Raw genomic sequence first — 23,347 nt, forward strand, 5'->3', positions numbered from 1 at the left:
ACTCTGGGAGGGGCCATCAGCAAAAACACTCTGGGGGAGACAGCTGAGGCTGTACTGTGAGTTGGGTGGACGGGATGGTACCCTGGAAGGGGCGCATGGACAAGGGGACATGCAGATTAGACTCATTCATTTCATAAGGGACAGATATCGTCCTCTCTCCAGGTCTAGTCATTAACAAAGTTTAAAGACACCTAGAGGAGTGCAGAGAGCCTTGGCGGGTGAGCATCCACGGCAGTTTTTCACTGCAGCTGCCCCTGTGCCAAACCCTCTGGACTCCATGTAGATTTGGGCTATGTCTCTGCCAACTCTCTGGAAAGATCCCCTTGACAACACACACGTCCACCGGGGTCATGGGGTTTCCTGCAGCTAGAATCCCAGAGGCCCATGGCAAGGGTGGGTTACTATGCAGTTATTTTGATACATTTTAAATATACTTATTCGCCATGTACATATCTTCTTCTGTGAAGTAACTTTTAAAATGTTTGCTCACTTTTTATTGAGTTGCTTATCTTTTTACTATTAAGTCATAAAAGGTTATTTCGTCAAATTTCTATACATATTTTGGTTTCCAGTCCTTAGTCAGATGTATGTTTTGTAAACATTTTCTCCCAATCTATGGCTTTTTAATTATTTTATTCATAATGTCTTTTAAAGAAAGAGGTTTTTAGTTTTGCTAAAGTCTAGTTTGTCCTTTTTTTATGGTCACTGCTTTTTGAGGCTGGTTTAAAAGAAAAATTCCTTCTCAAACCTTTCCAGGTGATTCTCGCTCACAGCCAAAAGGGGAACCTGCTGGATTATAGGAATCAGTGAAATTCTCTGGCAAGCTATAGAGATGATCAAAACATAAAGACAGTGAATTTTGGAGAAATTAGTGTATCTTAGAGAAAGCTTAGTCTTGAAAGACTTGAGTTTTCAGGCTTTGCCTCAGGACAGTGAATTTATGGGGACTTTTTAATTTCAGACTGACTTAGAGTCTCTATCATGCTTCATGACTAGATTGTAATTACTTTAGATACTAGATACGGTAGAAGTTAAAAGATTAGGGGCTTCACTCATTGCAGTTAAGCAGGAAAAAAAGAATGAGATACTAAAATTTTCAAACTTGAGCATGCTAGCTCTGCCAGGAGTAAATTCAATATATTGGGTCATATAATTTCCCTATGCTAATTGTATGGGAGAACTTACAGGAAGAACATAAATTAAACCTCCAAATATGATTGCCCAGTGTTATATTAGTTGAAGTTTAATTTGTACTAGGATTACAAAATTAAAATACCCAGTAAGGAAAGACACATTGGGCCCTGATAATAGTGGTTCCCATTTATAGAATACTTAATATACATCAGCAATTGGCAAACTGTGGCCCATAAGCCAAATCTGTCCCACAGAATATTTTTGGTAAATAAATATTTGTTGCAGCATAGTGCCTTCTTTGCTTATGTATTATCTGTTGCTACTTTTACACTACTAGGGATATTGAATATTTTTGAGTCAAACAATATAGATGATGAAGTAAAAAATATGTACTATCTGTCCCTTTACAGAAAAGTTTGTTGATACTTGACAGATATTATTTTTAAGCTATCTAATATGTCTATGAGCAAAATGTTTTATGTCCATTTCAAAGATGGAAAAATTTATGCTCCTGAGTTTAGATGACTCATCTAAGACCGGAAAAGAAATAAAATTTAAACTAATGCATGAAAGGCTTTAGTGTATTTACTTGTTCTTTTGTATTATGCTATCCCTTTCAAATATGTAGAAAAACTTAAGGCAAATCCAATTATTATGATTATTGAAATAATTTGCCATCCATTAGATATTACAAAGCAAAACTGATTGATAGAATGAGTAATCAGTGTTGAAAGGTTACAAGGAAATGTGAACATTTGTTTACTGATATATAAAACAAATGATATAACACAGACAAGAGCAGAGCCTAAACTAACATTTTGCAATCATGTGTTGAATATCACATTCTTCTTTGAAACAAGATGATTACACATAAGTAAGTTACTTTCATGCGAGGCAGAACAGATGAGCAAATTAAACCAGACTCATAGTAGGACAAATCTATAGGTAGAAGAATACGTGTGGTGGGAGAAATAACATTTTATCAAGTACATAGAATTTGAACTTGTACTGCAGCAGGCAAGGGAAGCAGTGCATGTGTCAAAATCAGGCTGTGGGTCAGTTTGCCTAGAAAGTAGATTACAAGAAGAGTTGCTGAAAATACTACAGAAAAGAAAGTCATAGTTAAATCAGAGGAGATCTTGAATACCTGCTTAGGACATTGCAGTAAATGAAGAGGGTTAAGACTTAACATGACCATCCAATTTTCCTAGGACTAAAGAGAGTTCTTGGATACAGGACTTTTAGTGCTAAAACCAGGACAATCCCGGTTTTAGCACCCTGCCCCCAGTAACACAGACACTTGTAGAGTAACATCTAATGCGTAGCCATAATCCTTCCTCGTGTCTGTATTAATATTAGTAAAGTTATCTCAGAGATTCTGAGGAAGAAAAGGATAAATTGAGTCAACTGGAATTCACATGAGAATGATACGAGATTTAGCTTCTGAATTTGTTATCAGTTATATTTCATTTTAGCAAATCCTAGCATTACTGACATGCAGAATGATGACTATAGAAAAGGGTTATAGACCAGAGAGGCTAATTAATAAAACATCACCTTCTTAGAATAAAAAAGCAACAAATAATCAGTCAATCTCCTTTGTGAATTAGCTTTAAGAGACAGTTTTTTTAATTAAAAATTATCTCAACTTGTTTTTTATTCTATGTTAATAAAGAGTTTTAAATTATGATGAATTTATTGGGCATTGCAAACTTTGATTACTTAAGGGCACTTGATACAAAATAACATTTGATTTATTCATTTTTTGCTCATTCAGTCACTCAGGGGAGAGTTTTTGAGAGCCTGTGAAATCTAGAAGAAATAAGGATAAATAAAAGACAAATGCCCTATCCTCAAGTAGCTCAGAATCCCCTTAGTAAAAGAAATATGTGAACAAATACTATTAATAAAGCAACAAGGGGAAAAAAAGTAATAAATGCATGTCTGGTTTTGTGGAAGAAAGGAATGACTAACACTTTATACTAAATAGGAAAGGCCAGGGAGCTTGGACAGGCATGTGGTAGTATCCAAGTTTTGCTTAGAGCAGAAAGAATAAGTAAGATGGCAGAATTAGACATGAGAGTCTATGCTGAATGAGTGGACAGGCAACTTGGGCTTGATAGAACTGATGAGATATTTATTGAGGAATATAGTGTAACCATAGGATGGGTGTGGAACATGCAGAAAAAAATGTGACTGTCGGAGCTGAAGAAATAGTACTATGGACTGAGTCTCAGGAGTAAGACAGAGTCTAAAGAATCACAGATGATCTGAAACTGGAGCTGAAAACAGAAAGAAATGACAAGGGGATGTACATTAGTTGGGCAAAAATTAGAATGCTAAGAATCTTGAGTGTCGAGTGGAGATGTAGGCATGCTTTTGCATTGTTGTGATGTAATCTAGTATATGCCTTATTTTTTGATTCATGTGTAATTCTACATATTTATGGAGTATACGTGATATTTTGACACATATGCAATATGCAGTTATTACATCAGAGTAGTTAGGATATCCTTTGCTTTAAACGTTTATCATTGTATTGAGAACATTTCAGATATTCCAGCTATTTGGAAATATACAATAAATCATTTTTAACTGTAGTCATCCTGCTGTACTACTGAACACTAACCCTCTTTCCTTCTATGTAATTGTGTGTTTTTATCAATGAAGAAATCTCTCTTTACCCCCACTACTTCCCAGGCACTAGAACTGTCATTGTATTTTCTATCTCCATGACATCAACTTTTTTTTTTTTTTTTTTTGAAATAAAGTCTCACTCTGTCACCCAAGCTGGAGTGCAGTCTCGGCTCACTACAGCCTCCGCCTCCTAGGTTCATGTGCTTCTCCTACCTCAGCCTCCTGAGTAGCTGGGACTATCAGCATGCACCACCACACCTGGCTTATTTTTTAAATTTTAGTAGAGACGGGGTTTCGCCATGTTGGCCAGGCTAGTCTTAAATTCCTGACCTCAAGTGATCCACCTGCCTCAGTCTCCCAAAGTGCTGAGATTGCGGTTGTGAACCCCTGTGCCCAGCTTGAGATCAACTTTCTTAGCTAACACATATAAGTAAAAACATATGATATTTGTCTTTGTCTGGCTTATTCCACTTATTGAACTCCACTTCTAACTACATTGCTGCAAATGATAGAATTTTGTTCTTTTTAAATAACTGCATAGTATACCATTGTATATATAACACATTTTACATCTAACACATTTTCTTTGTTTATACATTGATGGATACTTAGGTTGGTTCCACATATTAGCTATTGTGACTAGTGCTGCGGTAAACATGGGGGTGCAGATGTCCATTTGATATACTGATTTCCTTCCCTTTGAATAAATACTTAGTAGTAGGATTGCTGGATCATATGGTAGTTTTATTTTTAGTTTTTTGAGAAAGCTTTATACTATTTTTTATAATGTACAAATCTACATTCCCACTAACAATGTGTGAAAGTTCCCTTTTCTTTGCTTCCTTGCCAGCATTTATTTTTTGTCTTTTTGATAATAGCTATTCTAAATGCAGTGAGATGACATTTCATTGTGGTTTTGATTTGCATTTTCTTGATGATTAGTGAATTTGAACATTTTTCATATACCTATTGGTCATTTGCATGTCTTCTTTTGAGAAATTTCTATTCAGATCCTTTGCCCATTTTTAACTGATTTTTTTTTTCTCTTGAGTTGTTTGTGTTCCTTGTATATTCTAGATATCAGAATCTTGTTGGATGGATACTTTGCAAACATTTTGTTCCATTCTACAGATTGTATCTTCACATTGTTGATTGTTTCCTTTGCTGTGCAGAAGCTGTTTTTAGTTCAATATACTTCCTTTTGTCTTTTTTTGGTTTTGTTGCCTGTGCTTTTGAAGACTTTACAATAAAATCTCTGCCCAGACCAATGTTCTGAACCATTTCTTCTGTGTTTTGTTCTAGTAATTTTGTAATTTCATGTCTTAGGTTTAAGTTTTAAGCCATCTTGAGTTGATTTTTGTTTGTGGTGAGAGATAGGGGTGTAGTTTCATTCTTCTACATGTGGATATCTAGTATTCCCAGCACCATTTCTTAATAAGGATGTCTTTTCCCAAGTGTATGTTCCTGGTGCCTTTGTCAAAAATCAGTTGGCTATAAATACATGAATTTATTCCTGGACTCCCTATTCTATTTCATTGATCTGTGTATCTGTTTTCATATCAATATCATGTAGTTTTCGTTACTATAGCTTTGTATTATATTTTGAAGTCAGACAATATGATACCTGTAGCTTTATTCTTTTTGTTCAATATTGTTTTGGCTATTTGGGGTCCTCTGTGGTTTTATACAAATTACAAATTATTATTATTACTATTATTATTATTATTATTATTAAGATGGAGTTTTGCTCCTGTTGCCCAGGCTGGAGTGCAATGGCATGATCTTGGCTCACCACAACTTCTACCTCCTGAGTTCAAGTGATTGTGTTGCCTCATCCTCCCAAGTAGCTGGGACTATAGGCATCTGCCACCATGCCTGACTAATTTTGTATTTTTACCAGAGATGGCGTTTTTCCATGTTGGTCAGGCTGGTCTCGAACTCTTAACCTCAGGTGATCCACCAACCTCAGCCTTCCGAAGTGCTGGGATTATAGGTAGGAGCCACTGTACCCGCCCTATTACTGGTATTTTGATAGCATATACTTTCTTGAGACCATGCTGGCACTGTTTAGGAAACGTAAAGGTTTCCTTACTTTATGACCTGGCAATTCTGCTTCTGAATATTTATTTCAAAGAAAATATGCAGACCCAAAAGAAAGTTTGCACAAGGTTTTTTAAAATTTTATTTTAATATTATTTAGTAACAGAAATTTGAAAATAACTTGGGTGGGTATGTACCCATGGCAGAGTAGATGGGAAAAATATAGAAGGGTGATATGTAGTGGTTAGAAACCATAAACAACAACATTGAAGGCTCTGAAAGCATAGTGCTTAGATTAAAAAAAAAACAGCAGGAATCGGAATGACATTTATACATAATTTAATTTTCATAAATTAAATATATGTGTGTACAAACCAGTAGTCATTTCTTCCTAAAACAACCTATTCTTTTCTAAAAATCACCTTGCTATACAAAATCATGCAATAAAAAACACTGTGCTTATGAAGACAATGTGTTTGGGAAATAAAAACTTTTGCCCGTGACATCAAAAAGTTTGAAATCTAATAAAAACTGCAGCACAATTAAATACATTAAGTGGTTAAAGTACATACATGTTACAATATGTATGAATACAAACTTTCATTTTTAAAAAGATCAGAAGTGTTCTTGTAAAAGTGAGCATGGACAGGGTTGGAACTTGTGTTACTGTGAGGTGGTGAAACAAAGCTTACCTTAAATCAGACAGAAAGTTGTAGTGTCAGATATGTAGTTGTATGGCTCGTAACACAGGGAATCAAGGTAGCTAGTCCACGTTTGAGGAGTGTGTATACATATGCTTTCTGTGTGTTCCTTTGGTGTTGCAGTTACTGGGATACAGTTTTCTGAATTCACTTAATGTTTCTCCTGGACAGAATTCTACACAACACAAATTTTACATTATACTTAAATTGTTTGCTCTGTCAATGGCATGAAAACAAATTCACAATTGCATGAAGAGCATTACAGCAGAAATGACTGTATGAACACATGCAAACAAGTGGGATTAAGGCATTGTGAAAAGAGAAAATACATAAATATATAAAATACAGAAGGAGTCTTTTGTGAACCAGTAATGATAACTGATAATGTTCCCAAATTGAAGAGTATCATTAATCAACCATCTACTACTTTGATGCAGGGTGGGGAAAAAAGTAGGGACTGGTGGCAGAGAATTTAGCCAAGGTGAGTATCTTACAGAAGAGTCCATGAGGAATTCCAGGGTGCCTGAAGTTTGTATTCTTGTGTAGTAGGAACTAACCAAATGAGTTTATTAAATGAAAGAAGTGAGGTTTGCAGAGGACCTAAAATCCAGGTACTGACAATTGAGATGAAGGAACAACTTTGCAATGACACAAGAAACTGTGCAACAGAATTGTGTTATACAACTAGAAACAGAAAGAAAAAGAATAAAAACATCAACAGAGATAGTGGTTGATAATAAACAGGAAGTTGATCTCTAAATTAGCCAGACACTGGTCTGGGTAAGCTCCTTGGAATTTTCAGCTTTCTGAGTGTTAATACTCACATATCCTTTTTAATATATGGCTCACTGAAAAGAGTGAGCAGATTATATGGCCCAACATCGCCAATGATGGGAAACTACAGAGCATACCCAATAAATTTAGTGACTGCCACTTTACTTGATCATGGAACACAGAGGGATGGTTATAGAGAAACACAGAAACTGTAAAAGGAGGTATGAAAAGTAGTCTACAGAGGAAATAAAAATTGCAAATCCAAGGACAAAAGTGAGAAACCAGCCTCTAGATAGTAATGAACAACAAGACAGTGGATAGTAAAAATGAAAGGTGATAATGAATCACTTTTACATAGATGAATATTCACTGGGATGATGTGGTTTAAAAGAAAAATATATATGCTTTCTGGAGATGGAAAGACACTGCCGTTGAAACAGACTAGCTAATATTTCCCCTTCGGAATAATGTGGGTTGGACTAGGTCATAGAAATATGCACTCCAAAGGAAAACTACAGCATTTTTATTAAAAGCAAGCTATAAAGCCAGCAAGAAACAAAGAATGGAAGGAGGGAACAGAGAGAGGGAGAGCACTTAAAAGGCCATGTAACTTGAGATGGATGTTAAATCATCTGCCTGCTAAGTTCCTATGATTATCCTTCAGTAACCATACCCTGAGCTGAAATATTCCTTGCCTCTAAAAATCTAGGTAACATGGGCTTTAGATTCCCTTCTCACCTGCCTGGGCTTGCAGACAGCCAGTATTTCTCTGGATGTGTCTAAGGTTCTGCTTTCATGGCCGCCGACATATCTGGGCACCTGCTGTATCTGGGGTCATCTTGGTTGACCTATACCTGGAACTCAGGCTCGTCAAATTTCATAAGATTAACACTCCTAACAAATGTCTCTATTAGACTACCCATACGATGCAGTGGTAAAACAGAGAAAGCTTTAAGTCTGAGCTACGTAAACAACTTTAAACAGAAGAGTAAGAAATGTTGCTCTTACGACATCCTCAGCTGCCCTACCACCGCAGAGCTTCACAGATCTTTAATCCCATTAGGCTGTTTTTTTCTTGCCCCTCCTCCCCTTCTTCTCTCATCAGGTTTTTGTTTATTTCTCTCTTTCAAGTTTACTTGTCCCATAGAAAGCATTGTGTCCCTCTTGTTGGAAGCCATGATGCCAATTAGCTAACACCAGAACTCATTGAAGTTTTTATTTTATTATTTTTTTTTAAATACAAACACAGTCTCCTTCCTTATGGAAATTCTGGTTGTCAAAATGATAATATATATATGTATGTATATAAATATGTTTTTTTTTTTTTTTTTTTTTGAGACAGAGTCTCACTTTTTCACCAGGCACCAGGCTGGAGTGCAGTGGCGGGATCTCGGCTCACTGCAACCTCTGCCTCCCAGCTTCAAGCAGTTCTCCTGCTTCAGCCTCCTGAGTAATTGGGACTACAGGCCACACACCACCACACCCAGCTAATTTTTGTATTTTAGTAGAGATGAGGTTTCACTATGTTGGTCAGGATGATCTCCGTCTCTTGACCTCGTGATCCGCCTGCCTCAGCCTCCCAAAGTGCTGGGATTACAGGCGTGAGCCACTGTGTCTGGCCCCTTTTATTTCTTTACACTGATTTTTATAGATGGCAGTGAAGGGTCAACTAAGTTAAATGACGTACAAGATCACAGAGCTAGCTAGGAAGATGAGTAAGTACTCAAAAGCTGCTTTTCCTAATAAAAAGGCAAAGCCTATCCTGAGTGTTCCTTTGCTTCCATCAGTTAGCGCTACCCTGTGGGGTCAGGTTAGTTCACATTTTACAGACAAGGAGACAAACTCAAAGAGTGTGGGACACTTTTTCAAGGTCAAGCAAGTAGTATTTTACCTGTTTCTATTTTCCAGGTAATGGAGGCGAGTAAGACAAACAAAACAAAGGCTTGAAAGGGCAGTCTGCCATAGATATGGTTTGGTGATTGAAGGGCCATCATATTCTATTTCAGTGTGGCGGTTTGCTCTGAGAGCCCACAGAGCCTTGCCTGAATTTTTAGTGTTTTCCAGTTCATGAAATTGACGCATTTCCCTCTCTCTGTTTTTCAAGTTTCCTAGTTATTGTGGCGGTGGGGGTGGGGGTGTTCTAGGTATTTTTGGATTATGGAAGGTAGGTAACAAAGGACATTGTGTTTCTGGTTTGACCAGCTGCTCTCTCTCTCTCATTTCCTCTGAAAGGTTGGCAGTGTGAGGGTAGTTTGGGGCTTGTCTGTCAGGGAGGGGTCTTTGTCATCAATTTTCTCTCCGCATGTAGAGAAAAAGTGTGGCAAGAAAAGCTATTATCTGCAAAGATTATTTTTATGATGGGGAAGGATTATTTACGTGTTCTCTTCTTTGGAAATTGGCTCTTTTCAAGGTCTCTGATGGGCCTGGATTGGACTAAAACATGCAATATGAATAAGCTATTTCGGTGCCTTGGCAGGAGCCCTGCACAGGCTCGCTGACCACAAACAGGGCCCAGGCCATATTTGTGGCTCCAGCAGTTTCTTGCGGTCCTCCTTTCCCTACAGACCAAGACCAGGGAATGAGTGATGCCCCCTCTTGTACTTGTTCAGCACTGCAGAATGCAAACAGTCTTTCCAAGTCTTCTTTCTCATGCCACCCCTGACCAGGTCAAAGGAACTTTTCCTTTTAAAGGATTTATTGATAGGTACCTATTTTAGGAATAAGAGCACAGCCTCTGGGTTCAAAACCCAGCTGTGCTGCTTCCTAGTTGTGTGGCCTTGAATAGGTTACTCAAATTACCTGTACCTCAGTTTCCTCATCCATATAATGGGGACAGTGATGATAGCATCTATTTCATAGGTTTAATATGAAGACTAAATGAATGTTTCTTTTTTTCTTTCTTTCTTTTTTTTGAGATAGAGTCTCGCACTGTCACCCAGGCTGGTGTGCAGTGTTGCCATCTCGGCTTGCCTACTGGGTTCAAACAGTTCTCCTGTATCAGCCCCCCAAGTAGCTAGGATTACAGGCACCGGCACCATGCCCAGTTAATTGTTTGTATTTTTAGTAGAGATAGAGTTTCATGATGTTGGCCAGTCTGTCTGGTGTCAAACTCCTGACCTAGTGATCCGGCCACCTCGGCCTCCCAAATTTGGGGGATTACAGATGTGAGCCACTGTGCCTGGCCAAATGTTTCTAAAGCACTTATAATAGTCATGGTATATAGCAAGTATTACATAAATACCCATGAGATTAAAAATAAAATATATAATCTCAGAGGACAAGTAGACATATGTATTTGAAGTCAGAACTTTGCCCAGCTCTGTGGGTTTGGGTTTCAATCCGAATCTTAGCTCTGCTAGTACGTCTTTCCCCTTTCCTGGTATGTGCACTGCTTTAGAGATGTAAGTTTATTGAAACAGTGCTTAACTACAGGCTTTGTGAGTGAAGGATGCTGTGTATCCTATTTATTAGTTTATCCCCACCACCTGGTGCTGCACAGTTAATTGAAGTCCTCGCCATTTTAGTCTCCTGTCTATACTGAAAATTCACTTTTGGGAAAGCAAATAAAAGATTAGGAGTCTGTCTCCTGCTTTTTCATCTCTGACCCCTTCTAAGAAAGAGCCGGGGGATGTCTATTCTTGACAGAACTCCCTTCCCCATCATAAGTGAAAAAGCCACCTAGTAAGAAAACCAGATGATGGAGCCCTTCCTACGGAGCCTCTGTCAGTTTAAAGCTGATCTGCCCTACTTAGGAATAATCTCCTCTCAGCTTTTCCTTCCGATACCTGTGGTGATTTCAAATTAGGGTGAATCAAGGTCATTCAGAAACTGTACACTACTCGTCCAGGGACCAGTGAGGTGGAACTGAAGAGCAGGGAAAAGGTCCAGGTTATTTTGAGGAAACTTGGGGCTTAAAAGATCCAGGGCTGCTTAAAGCCACATAATTTCCCTGGGGAAACTTCTGGCAAGTGTTGCACCATGGGTAAGACCAAATAGCTAAGGCAATGTGGCTCATCTTCATGGCCAAGAAGAAATGTGCTTAACAGGAGATAAACTCAGTGCCAGAACCATCCACAGCGGAAAAAAAGAATCAAAATGTGTAGTAAATGACTTTGTGTATAACTGCCCATGTTGAAAATACAGAAAGAAAAGCTTCAGAAAAGGAAGTAAAAAATCATTCTCATTAACAATAATAGTGAATAATAGCTTTTTTAAATGATCAATTGCAGAACTTCACAGATTTAGTGCAGAATCTTGCACTTAGAGATACTTGAGGAAAGTGTGTGTGTTTATATTCCAATTTATTTAAAAAATCTGTTTTTATCATATAGGTTAAACTTCAACAAATGCTAACTATTGGGTTCAACGATGGACTCATTCCTTTCAAGCTTTCCTCATCCATTTTAGACACTGATGGCTGTCACCGCACTTTGATTCCAGAACATTGTGAACGTTCTGTGGAAACTGCATACGCTTTGAAGTCACACAGACTTGCATTCAAATGCCAGCTCCTTGATTTACTTGATATATGACCTGAGATCAATTACTCTGCATCTGGCAACCTCAGGTTATCAGCTAAAATCACGAGTGGGCAATAGAATATCCACTTCTCAGAGAAGTTGGGAGTGCCAAATCAGAAAATATCACTCAAACCACATACCTCAGTTTCTTTCAGATAGTAAGATACAATAAATATTTGCTTCATGAATACTTTATGGTGGGGCAGATAACCTAGAAACAGTGGCAGTAGCCTGTGTGTTCTTGGTAAGAATAAGTATCCAGAACATTCATCTGTTACTAGACTTTATGATACCTTTTGTTGTAACTCAAAGAGCAGAGTACTACCAAGACAAATGAACTTCCTTAATGGCTGTTACCATAGTTACTCTCTATTTTTATCTTACAAAGTGATACCAAAGGAGAGGGAAGTGCAGGGAAGGGAAGGGTGTTGTCCCTTTAAATGATATAGAAGTGAGGAAGGGCATGGTCCCTGTCTAGGGCTCCACCCTAGGGCCTGTGCCCCCAGGCCTAGGTGAAGACAGACATTTTTGTTTTCCTGCCCAAATGTTGCGTTTCCCAGGACCATCCTGGCCACGCCCACATCCTATGCCTATAAAAACCCTGAGACTCTAGCAGGCAGAGACACAAGTGGCTGGACATTGAGAGGAACACGTTGGCAGAAGAAGATACAAGTGGCTGGACATGGAGAATATGTCGAGAGGAGCATGCTGGTGGAAGAGCACAGGACAGATGCTGGCACACAGGCAGGACTTCCACTGGTGGAATGTGGCAGAGTTTGGCCAGGGCAGTTGGAGGAGAACCCTGGCCGCTGAGCAGCCTGATCCACTCCATCTTCTTCTGGCTTCCTCCATCTGCTGAGAGCCACCTCCACTCAATAAAACCTTGAACTTATTCTCCAAGCCCAGGTGTGGTCTGATTCTTCTGGAACACCAAGGCAAGAACCCAGGATACAGAAAGCCCTCTGTCCTTATGACAATGTAGAGGGTCTAATTGAGCTGGTTAACACAAGCTGCCTATGGACGACTAAACTAAGAGAGCACACTGTAACACAGGTCCAGTGGGGCTTCAAGTGTAAACATTCACCTCTAGACACTGTCGTGGGGTCAGAGCCCCACAACCTGCCTGTCTGTATGCTCCCCTAGAGGTTTGAGGTGTAGGGCAGAGAAGAAGCGAAATACACCCCCATCGCATGGCCCGTGAGGGGTACAAGGGAACTTTTCTCATTTCCAAAGGACCTTTCACGTAGTAGAAAGTCAATAAATATTTGTAGAATGAATTAATTAAAAACTAATGCGCATTAATCCTTAATTAATAAGGTGTTGTTATTGTATTTCCCTATACCCCACAGAGGAGGAAGGACTAAAACCAACTAATGACAAGCTAAAATTGGAATGTAAGGGAATTTAATTGTGCATGAGCATGCACATTTAATTCCACAGATATATTCTGGGATAAAGGCTCAATAGAATACACATTTCTTATTTATTCTTTATCTATACCTTCAATCCTAGATTGTAAGATTCCTCAGAAAGATGGCTCTTAGGATATTCCACCATTATATTTAAACAATTGCACATATTTATTGGTGCAGGAGGAAATTTCTGTACGTACTCAGACATCTGAGTTCTTGTCTGTCAGCTAGCTATGTGAACTTGGGCAAGCTGATTCCCTTTTCTGAGCCAGTTTCTGGATATAATTAAAAGATTGGATTTGACAATGTATAAAATATTTGCCAGCTCTAAAATACTTTTAATTATGTGGCTAGGAATTTGGTTATGACCCTTTGGAAATACTCATGAATGCCTCTGTTTTAGTACTTGAAAACATACAGATGATGATGTATCTATATATTTGTGTGTTTCAGTAGACCATAAACTTCTTCAGGCCATGGCTTAGTACCTAGAACAGAGTGTTTAAAAATTAACTGAAAATTATTAATTCTACTGCTCAGATATATTAATAGAGTTCACAAGTTTGAATTGTGATTTAGTCTATGTTTTTTTAAAAAAATGAGAACTAATGCTAATGACAATTTTCAAATGGTCTTAGATTCTACAACTTTAAGTGCACTTCAGGTAAATGTAGTGACCCAGAGGGTTAAAATTGAGTGATTAAAAATGGCTTAGTCTGCCATTTTTCAAAGGGCATAGGTGTACATTCCTATAAGCTGTTCATTTCTTCCTCACATTGGGTGATGAGCAGAACATGTGTCTCAGACTTTGAACTTGCTTCAGTCAACATTTTTTATCTGTGGCTTGACTGAAGATACAGTGGATAGCTCATTGTATGCACAGGTGAGAGACCTGGAAGGGAGAACCCTTATGGTTTCACACTGAATCATAATTCAAAAAGAATTTAACAAGGTTCCTATGATAAGACAATTTGTCTCATAAAATACAGTAAACAAAGAACATTCTACCCAGATTTCTAAAAAATCCAAATGTGTTACACAGGTTCAGGGCTTAGTGATTACAAATCTAAAATATCTTAAGGGTTTTTAAATAATTATAGTGGTAATTATCACAATAACAGCCATCATTTGTTGAAAATAGTAGATCTCCCTTATCTATGTTTCTCCTTTTTGTGGTGTTAGTTACCTGAGGTCAACTGCAGTCCAAAAATAGTAAATGAAAAATTCCAGAAATCTACAATTTGTAAGTCTTAGATTGTAAGCCATTCTAAGCAGCATGATGAAATCTTGCACCGTCCTGCTCCTTCCCACCTTGGACACGAATCATCCCTTTGTTCGGCATTTCCATATCATGTATGCTACCCATCCACCCATTAGTCAACAACATCGTCTGCTCCTGACATCCAACTATTGACATCTACATGGATTGAGGACCCAGAGGCACCTTAAGCAGACGATTTTCCTTCTGATGTATTGTCAGAAGGTCAATAGTAGCCTATAGCTACATCATAGTGCCTGTGTCATTGATCTCACTTCAACATAACACGTAGGCACAAAAAGTGTGAGTATGATATTTAGAGAAAGACCAATTTTACATAACTTTTATGAAAGTTTATTATAGTTGTTCTATTTTATTACTATTGTTAATCTCTCACTGTGCCTAGTTTACATATTAAATGTGATCATGGGTATCTATGTATAGGAAGAAACATAGCATATATAGGATTCTGTACTAGCCATGGTTTCAAGCATCCACTGGGAATCTTGCAGTGCATTCTACATGAATAAGTGGGGATGACTGTGTTTACTCTGTGCCAGGAACTGTATTAGATGTTACATCTCTCTGAGTTTCAAGGCCAACATCTTTTCAGTGTACCGTGTTGAAAGTTTATTTAAGACAACCGATGATAGGACTCCTACAATGTTACATGATTTTAAAAAGAATTAAGATAGCTAGGCAGGTGGAATCCCATGTTTTGTGCTAGTGAAACTTGGTTGAAATTGTATTCAGATTTATATTCCTTAATTTCATATATATAGTGTGTGCTCCAGGGGAAAGTGAGGGACCTAGTAACCTTATTTCCCAAGGATTACCTGTGGAAAAAGTGAATAATAATCTGGATTAGTAGAGAGAGGAAGTGATAGCTGTTATTAGAAACTGAAAAGGCTATCCTGGGACTGTTGTATTAGGCCTATTTTATCTAGATCCTCAAGAAAGAAGCAGGGTGTAGAGTGAAAGGAACATAAATGGATTTTGTTAACAGAGGAAAAAAAGAATACTAATAGTGAGTTCTATCCTAATACTGTCAAATGAATGAGAGCCCCATTGTTAACGGTGTGCAGGGATAAGTTGGACATTCACTGATGGAAAAGGAAGACTGGAACTGATGATTGAAGAGTTGCTTCAAGATCAGTTTCAACATAGTAATTGTATTATTTTCTGATTATATATTGATAGAGACTGCTTTAGAGTTTGCAATCAAAACCTTTTCTGATTTAGCTGAAGCTACTCCATTAAACATCTGCTGGATGTTTTATAAATACTCATATAATCCCTGCACTCTAAGATAGTATAACAAAGATATTTCTGCAAGTTCCTTGCTTTCAGTCCTTTCACTTATTATAAAAATTCTTTCTTTTTTAATTTAATTTTTTTAATGCTTCGTGAATTTGCATGTCACCCTTGTGCGGGGGACGGGGGGGGGCATGTCAGTCTTCTCTGTATCGTTCCAGTTTTAGTGTATGTGCTGCCAAAGGGAGCACTATTTCTCATAGTGAGTCTAAGACATAGGCTTTATGTTTTTGCATTACTAGATGGTAAAACTAACCCAGAGAAGTTAAGCAATATATCTAACAACATACTGTTAATTCGCAGTAGTACTATGAAGCAAACATAACTGATTAACAGTTCTAAACAAAGCATCTTCCTCCACATTTTCATAAAGATGCACAAATTAGAGTTATTTTAAAAAGACCTTCAGTTTTGTAGCTTTTAGTAATGAAAGTCAGTTTATTGTGACTTTTACAGTAAAAAAGACATGTCATGAGAAATTTAGAAAGTATAGTAAAATCTAAAATAATAAAAAGTAGAATAATATCCTCTATAACTCTACCATCTGTAAAATTACTTCAACTATTATAGTGCATAATTTTGTGAGGCTTTTCATACATATATTTCATTAAATATATAAATATATAATCAAAAATGTTACATATACATACCTGCAAATATATAGATATATAATTTTGAAGATAAATAGGATCACCTACTCTGTGTTATTCTTTGCTTTTTATGGTAATACAATTTTGTGAGTATATTCTAATATCACTAAACATTTTTCTTTTTTAGATTATTGTTCTTACTGTACTGCTTGCAAGTACATTTTTATTTTCTCAACACATCCACTGAATATTGTATTTTTTAACGGTGTAAGGAGGTTTTTTTTAATTGTGTATATGTAACATTAGCCAAAATTATTTAAAGTCAATAAATTTTTATTCAAGGAATTCTATGTTGTGATGAATATTTTATTTTATAAAGCAGTTTTAGGTACTGTAGTTGATTCTTCATGGTGCAAGAAGGCCCTGAGACTATTCTGTAAAACATATACGTTCTTTAATTTTCTTTTGTAAAAATGTTTTTGTCTGATTGTTTCAAATTTTAATAGCTTTAGGGGTACAAGTGGCTCTTGGTTACAGTGGATGCATTGTACAATGGTGGAGCCTAGGCTTTTAATGTACCTGTCACTAGAGTAGTACGCATTGTATCTAACCGGAATTTTTTCATCCCTCAGCCCCTTCCAACCCTCCCCTCTTCTGGGTCTCAGTGTCCCTTATACCACTCTGATGCCTTTGTGTACTTATAGCTTAGCTTCCACTTATAAGTGAGAGCAAGTGATATTTGTTTTTCCATTCCTAAGTTACTTTACTTACGATAATGACCTCCACTTCCATCCAAGTTGCTGCAAAACATATTATTTCATTAATTTGTATGTATTTAGTAGTATTCCATGGTGTGTATATATATGGTATATGGCACATGGAGTATACATCATGTACTTGCCTGCAGTGTGGTAATTAGAGCAATAATTAAACAAATATTTAGTGACATTAGACTATACTAAATGAGGTATATATACCTTATTTCCTTTATCCACTCATCAGTTGATGAGTGCTTTGGTTGATTCCATATCTTTGCTATTGTGAACTGTGCTGTGATGTATACACACATACTGGTATTCTTTTTACGTGATGGATTATTTTCCTTTGTGTAGATACTCAGTAGTGAGATTGCAGGATAATATAGTAGATGTACTTTTAGTTCTCTGAGAAGTATTCCTGCTGTTTTCCAGAGAGGATGTACTAATTTACATTCCCAGCAACAGTGGATTCTCTTTTCACCACTCTGCGCCAACATCTATTATTTTTTGACTTTTAATAAAAGCCATTCTAGGTATGATAAGATGGTGTCTCATTAAGGTTTTAATTTGCATTTCCCTGATAAAATATCACTAAATTATTTTTCTAAAGCATAAAATTTATTTGCTTCAGCCTAAAGATAGCCTAAGAAAACATAAAAATCCATTTTTATTGACATGCTTAGTAGAATTATTTCCCTGAAATATTGAGACTTGTGGTCAACCACTTTAAAGAGGTGAAAGGAATTTTTTGCTTCATCTGCTCTCAGGACTGAAGACAGATTAGGAGTAGCTGAAAGCAGCCACTGGTTTCCCATCACACTCATGCCTGCCTGATCTAGCCCCTATCCAACACCAACCTCAGTCACCTACTCCTCTGTTAGCACTTTGGCCTCATTCTCTCTCTTGAGCGTGCCAAATGTATTCCAGGCCTAGATCTGAACACATGGCATTCACATGGCTTAAAAAGCTTTTCCTAAATATTCATTTGTATCCCTGTTTCAACATCCCCTCCTGAAAGAGGTCTTCCTGACTCCCTTAGCCACAGAAACCCTGCCCTCCCTTTCTTCTTTTCCATCGCCCTCCCTTCACTCTGCTTTATGTTTCTGTATACCACTTCATTAGCTACAATCATATCATGTAAGTATTTGTTCCTTGGTATTTTCCTTCTCATTTATTAAATACAGAGGAATTACAATGCTTCTGTCTAATCAGTAGCAACCTAGAATAGTGCTGGCATAGAGTGAGTACCCTACATATGCTTATTGCCCGAATGAATGAGTGAGCAGCTTGAAAGGCATGCCTGGAAAAAAGATTCCATTTTATTTTTACTAAGTTGGGAAGTCAGGGAGAGTGTTGTGCTGTTTCCTAGTCTTTCTTTGTCGCTGATCTAAGAGAGATTATTTAAGAGGCTGAACCTGAACATAAAGGTGGATTTATTCTTCAATGCTGGAGTTTTTGTGGGAAGAACAAAAACCAGAAGTTGTCCTGAAGGAAGCCTAGGAAGAAAAGACCAGCTTGTCATTATGATTGGGCTAGACAGAGAATGGGAGGATGAGACAGAGTCAAACGGGATTTTTTTTAAAAATGAAAAGAGTCATTTCTCAGTGGCACCTGGTAGATAAATAAACCTTGGGAAACTCACAAGGCCAGGTACAGGTACTAACATTGCCTTTCTATATTCATGACTGGAAAGCAGGTATATTTAAAGGGCTCAGAATAAGTGGAATGCTCTTATTTTTATCAGAACAGTAATGATAAGCTCATTAATTGTCTACGTGGACAGGTGATACAAGCCTCAGAAGTATTCTTTTGGCTTGCATTTTTAAGATCCCATAAAAGAAAATGCAATCAAATTGTGATTTTTTTTTTTTGAGAAGGGAGTTATCCATCAGCATTAGAGTCTTGAGAAGTCTATATAGGTTTCCTAAGAAAGACACTTCTTCAAAGGTGATAACATAGTTATCTCTGTGTCATGCAGTATAATTGATAGCACTATTCAAAATTAATAGACTTTGGTGTGTAGTAAATTAATGCACAGCATGCTCAGAGCAGAAAGCTTACCACTTCTGGGATTTTTAACCCACATCTAGAATTCTAGTAACATGAAAAGTGAGGGACAGGTGAGAGCTCATGTCTGAGGATACGGCAAAGACCGACAAGTTTTACGACACGATAGTGGTCATAAAATCAGACTTAACAACCCCACTGTCCTGCAAGTGAGATAGAAAGGTGTTCAAAGGAAACCTGTGCTTCTGATACGCATCATCCCTCCTATTTATTTTATTACCATGAGCTTACAGTTCCCATTGGTGGCTCTGCCTGAGCTCTTATAAATATGATAACATAGAGTACTTAAGAAGTATTACATTAATGGGGGATTTCTATTAGTCTTCTGTGACCTACATTAATATTGGAACATTTTAATAGACACCATCATAATGAGAACAAACCTACTAGCATATGTAGTCAAAAGGGATGATCTATTTTAGCTAGAATGGGGAGGAAATTAGAGTAAAACAAAAATAATCAAATCGGGAAAAAGCATAAAAATGAATGAAAATAGGGCCCAGACAGGCTGGCACTTCTAGAGAAACTAATGTAGAAGCAGCAGTTTATCTTGTTTCTTGTGAGAACTAGACTGGAAAGTTGGGGGGAAGTGCCCATCTATGATGCCACAGAAGAGTTCACCAAAGAGGTAAAATTAATTTTTTCCTTATTTTCGATTTTCTAGCAGATAGATCAAGCCCATTGGAGGCATAGAAATCTTGATTAAGATTCTGGCCCTTTTGTTTGTTTTATGTATGATATTTGGACTGTTATTTAAACTCCTCAGGTAATAGTCTCCTAATCCGTACAATGAAGGCAAGCAAACCAATTTTTAGGGTCATGGTGAAGAAGAAATCAGATTAGACATCTTAAAGACCAAGCACAATGCTTGGAACAGGGCTGTCATTGACAATGTACAGGTTGTGCCCTGCACAGTCACTAAAGGGCACCATTTGCATGTGTAGGACAAATTGTAAGCACTCTCCCATGGCATACCCATACTTTTCATCCTCATGGAATATCATGTCTCAAGGTGTCTGCTTTGAGAGTGTGAAATCAAGATGATCTGCCAGTACCTTCTCAAACACATTCTAGCAATAGCAGTGATGAGAAAGACAGGACAGGGAAGACTTCTGAGTCAATGGCAGGTATCCTTCTCTCCATGCAAAATATGGCTCTTACCTCTTATAGTCAGACTTTTTGTGCCATTTTGGTAAGTGTTCTCTGATGCTTTATATGTCTTTTTTTTTTTTTTTTAATCTCAAGCTTGATTAGATCCCTCTCTCCCAGGTTCCTGTGACCCCCTGCATTGATCTCATAGGCTAACTCTCTCAGGGTACATTCCACGTTGTATCATAAGTGTTCTTTTTTATTATTCTATCACAATACTGCGAAATCTTTGAACTTCTTACTTATCCCTGTATGTTTAGCTCCTGATTCAATGTCTGGCACAGTTATTGCTCAGCAGGTGCTTGTTAAATGAATGTGCACACAGACTATCATGTGCAAATACATTGCAATATGACCTTGAGAAAGTTACTAAAGCCTTCTGAACTTCAGCTTCCTCATCCATAAAATGGGAGAAGCTGTATACCTAGAAGCTAATATTGAGCTATGTAAAACACTTGGACTAAAGTATTCACTCAGTAAGTTGAGCAGTATTTCATTAGTATTATACTATTTTATGACCATATTCAGATATAATTAAATGTACCAGAAGTATGCCATTATTGAAAAAAAATGTAAACATTTGTTTAAAAAAAATCCCATTGAACCCCTTAATTCTCAGGGTGTCTGCTCTACAAAGGTGCCATTTTCTCTTTTCTCACCACAGGGATCCATCTCTGTTTCCCCTTTGCACTTTTTGTAAGTTCATACATTTATTGTGTCTGATGCTAACAAATCCATTATGTTTAATGAGTATCCCTTCTAACATCATGCTGCTTAAATGAAGCTAGAGTGCCTAATGATTTTGCTTTTAACAGTGACTTTGTGTACTCTATTTCTAAAGCTTAGCAGAGCTGATCATCATTTTAATATTTCTGAAATCCTCATAGTAGCTGTTAAATTTGTACCAATGCTTTTGAACACTGATCATATAAAATATGCAGGACTAGGCACCATAGGGAGATACAAACATGAACATGGTCCTGCCTCTCCCCTTGAAGTTCGAGGTCTCAGATCAAAAATTTCTAGTTAATATGCTTAGAAGAGCCACTCACAGTGATATTCTCTACGGCCATGAATCAGATCTCTTGAGTTAAAAAAAAATTACATGGGCAGCTTTTAATGCACTGGATATGGTACTATATGCTTTGAAAATAGATCTGAATAAGATACATGCTATGCCCTTGTGAATCAGGTAATTTAGTGATGAAAAGAGAGTGGAGAATATAAGCACACTTGTTTAATATATGGGCTAAATGTTTTAGCTGAGGTAAGCATACAGAGTGTTGGTAGTAATCAGCTAAGAAGAAGTCAGACTGGAGATTAAGGAAAACCTTGAAAAAATGAAGAAAAATGCTTCTTAAAAAGCATACTAATGTAGGTTATCACATTTTGATCCTTATGAGAATCAAAAGAAAAATTTAGCTCAAAATAGTTACTCAATTATTGAATAATAATTGAGTAATAATTGAGTTATGAGTGAAAATAGTTGGGAAAGGGTACTCCAGGCAGAGGGAGAATGGGAGGCAAGGCATGGTATAAGGTTACTATAAATGGTTGTACTGAAAGTGTAGGATCAAGGTAAGGACTGATGAAAACTGAGTATGGATAGACTAGAAACACGCAGGAGAGTCAGGTCAGAAAACCTAGATTTTGTCCTGCAGGAGGAGTGTTCTTATAGTGTTAAGGAAATAAGTGATTCACCCAGATTTATTTTTAGAAAAACCTATTCAGCCACCATGTAGAAGATTGATTTGAGAAGTTCAAGACAAAAGACAGGAACACTCATTAGAGGTCTCTTACAATGGTACAGCTGAGAAATGAGGAAGGTCTGGACTTTGCACAGGGCTAGAAAGAAAAGAATAGAATAAGCTGTCATGGAGACTATGAGTAGATGACACAGGTAATTTATTTAATGATGTACATGATGAAAATAAAAGAGAGAAGAATGGATGAGAACATCAGGGTTTCTGTCTGGCTGTGTGATAGCATGGAAAGAGGAATGAGTTCAGTTTGGCCATGCTGTCTTTCTAGTGCCAGATGGGCTGTTTCAACAGGCATTTTCATATATGAATTGGAAGCAGAGATAGAACCTCACTGTTGGAAATAGTGACTTGAGAGTCTTCTTTACATAGAGAGAATAACCTTAAAAGTAGATAAGACTGTGTGAGACATGCCTCTAGAGAAGGAGAACCTAAGTTGGGGTTTGGAACATATTTAGGAGAGTAAAAACTTTCAGTAGAAAAGTGGCAAGACAGGGTAGCTTTTAGAAGCCTGAAGATGATAGCTATCTATATCAGTTATCAAACAACAGTGTGTGTAATAAACAACTAAGGATCTTGTACAAGGTTCCTTGGCCCCACCCTTAGAAAATCTGCTTGATTATGATGAAGCCTAGGAAACTGCATTTCCCAGCAAGCACCCAGGTGATCTGATGCAGATGGTTCATGAATCCCACTCTGGGAAACACAGACCATATTACTGTTTGAGTGGGAGAAGACTGAACACGGGACATGTGCTCATCAAAGTGCTATGCTTAATGAACTAGATGTGAGCCTCCTCCAGATTTGCTTGGCAGGTAACCAACAGAAGAAAATTCTTGTTATCAATTTATACTTATTTCCTAAACCAAAAATATCACCCAAAGCTGTGTCAAAACCTCACGCACCCAGAGCAGAGTTTGCAGACACAAATAAAAGTCAGGCTGGGGAAAATGAAGGAAATCCAATGCAATATATTTGTATTCTGTCACTGAGGCACTGTCTAATGTTGCTGTAACTATGATGTATAGGTCTATCAAAGCATGTGTTACTGTGGTCTGAATTTCCCAACTGGAGAAAAATGATTAATGTAGAGATTTGCATTAGATGTGGTCTTGGACATCAATATTTCAGCTTAGGTAAACAGGAGCTTTACCTAATTTATTGGCTCTCATTATGGATGGCTTGTAGAAGCCAAATTCCCCCTCTGCCTCCAAAATGACCTTTCATGCTCTA

The 23,347-nt window shown here is 37.4% G+C and overlaps 1 protein-coding gene and 1 pseudogene across 1 annotated transcript in view; one reads left to right on the top strand and one right to left on the bottom strand.

Moving 5' to 3' along the window:
• TENM4 (teneurin transmembrane protein 4) overlaps window positions 1-23,347 on the top strand; it is a 3,057,282-nt gene that overhangs the window by 1,103,147 nt on the left and 1,930,788 nt on the right. The gene's annotated exons all lie outside the window — the stretch shown is intronic.
• Window positions 15,865-15,981, bottom strand: LOC116563352 (annotated as a pseudogene).

This window comes from Sapajus apella, unplaced genomic scaffold (genome assembly GCF_009761245.1).
Source record: "Sapajus apella isolate SASKATOON/1434 unplaced genomic scaffold, GSC_monkey_1.0 scaffold34, whole genome shotgun sequence".
In the NCBI taxonomy this organism is placed as follows: Eukaryota; Metazoa; Chordata; class Mammalia; order Primates; family Cebidae; genus Sapajus; species Sapajus apella.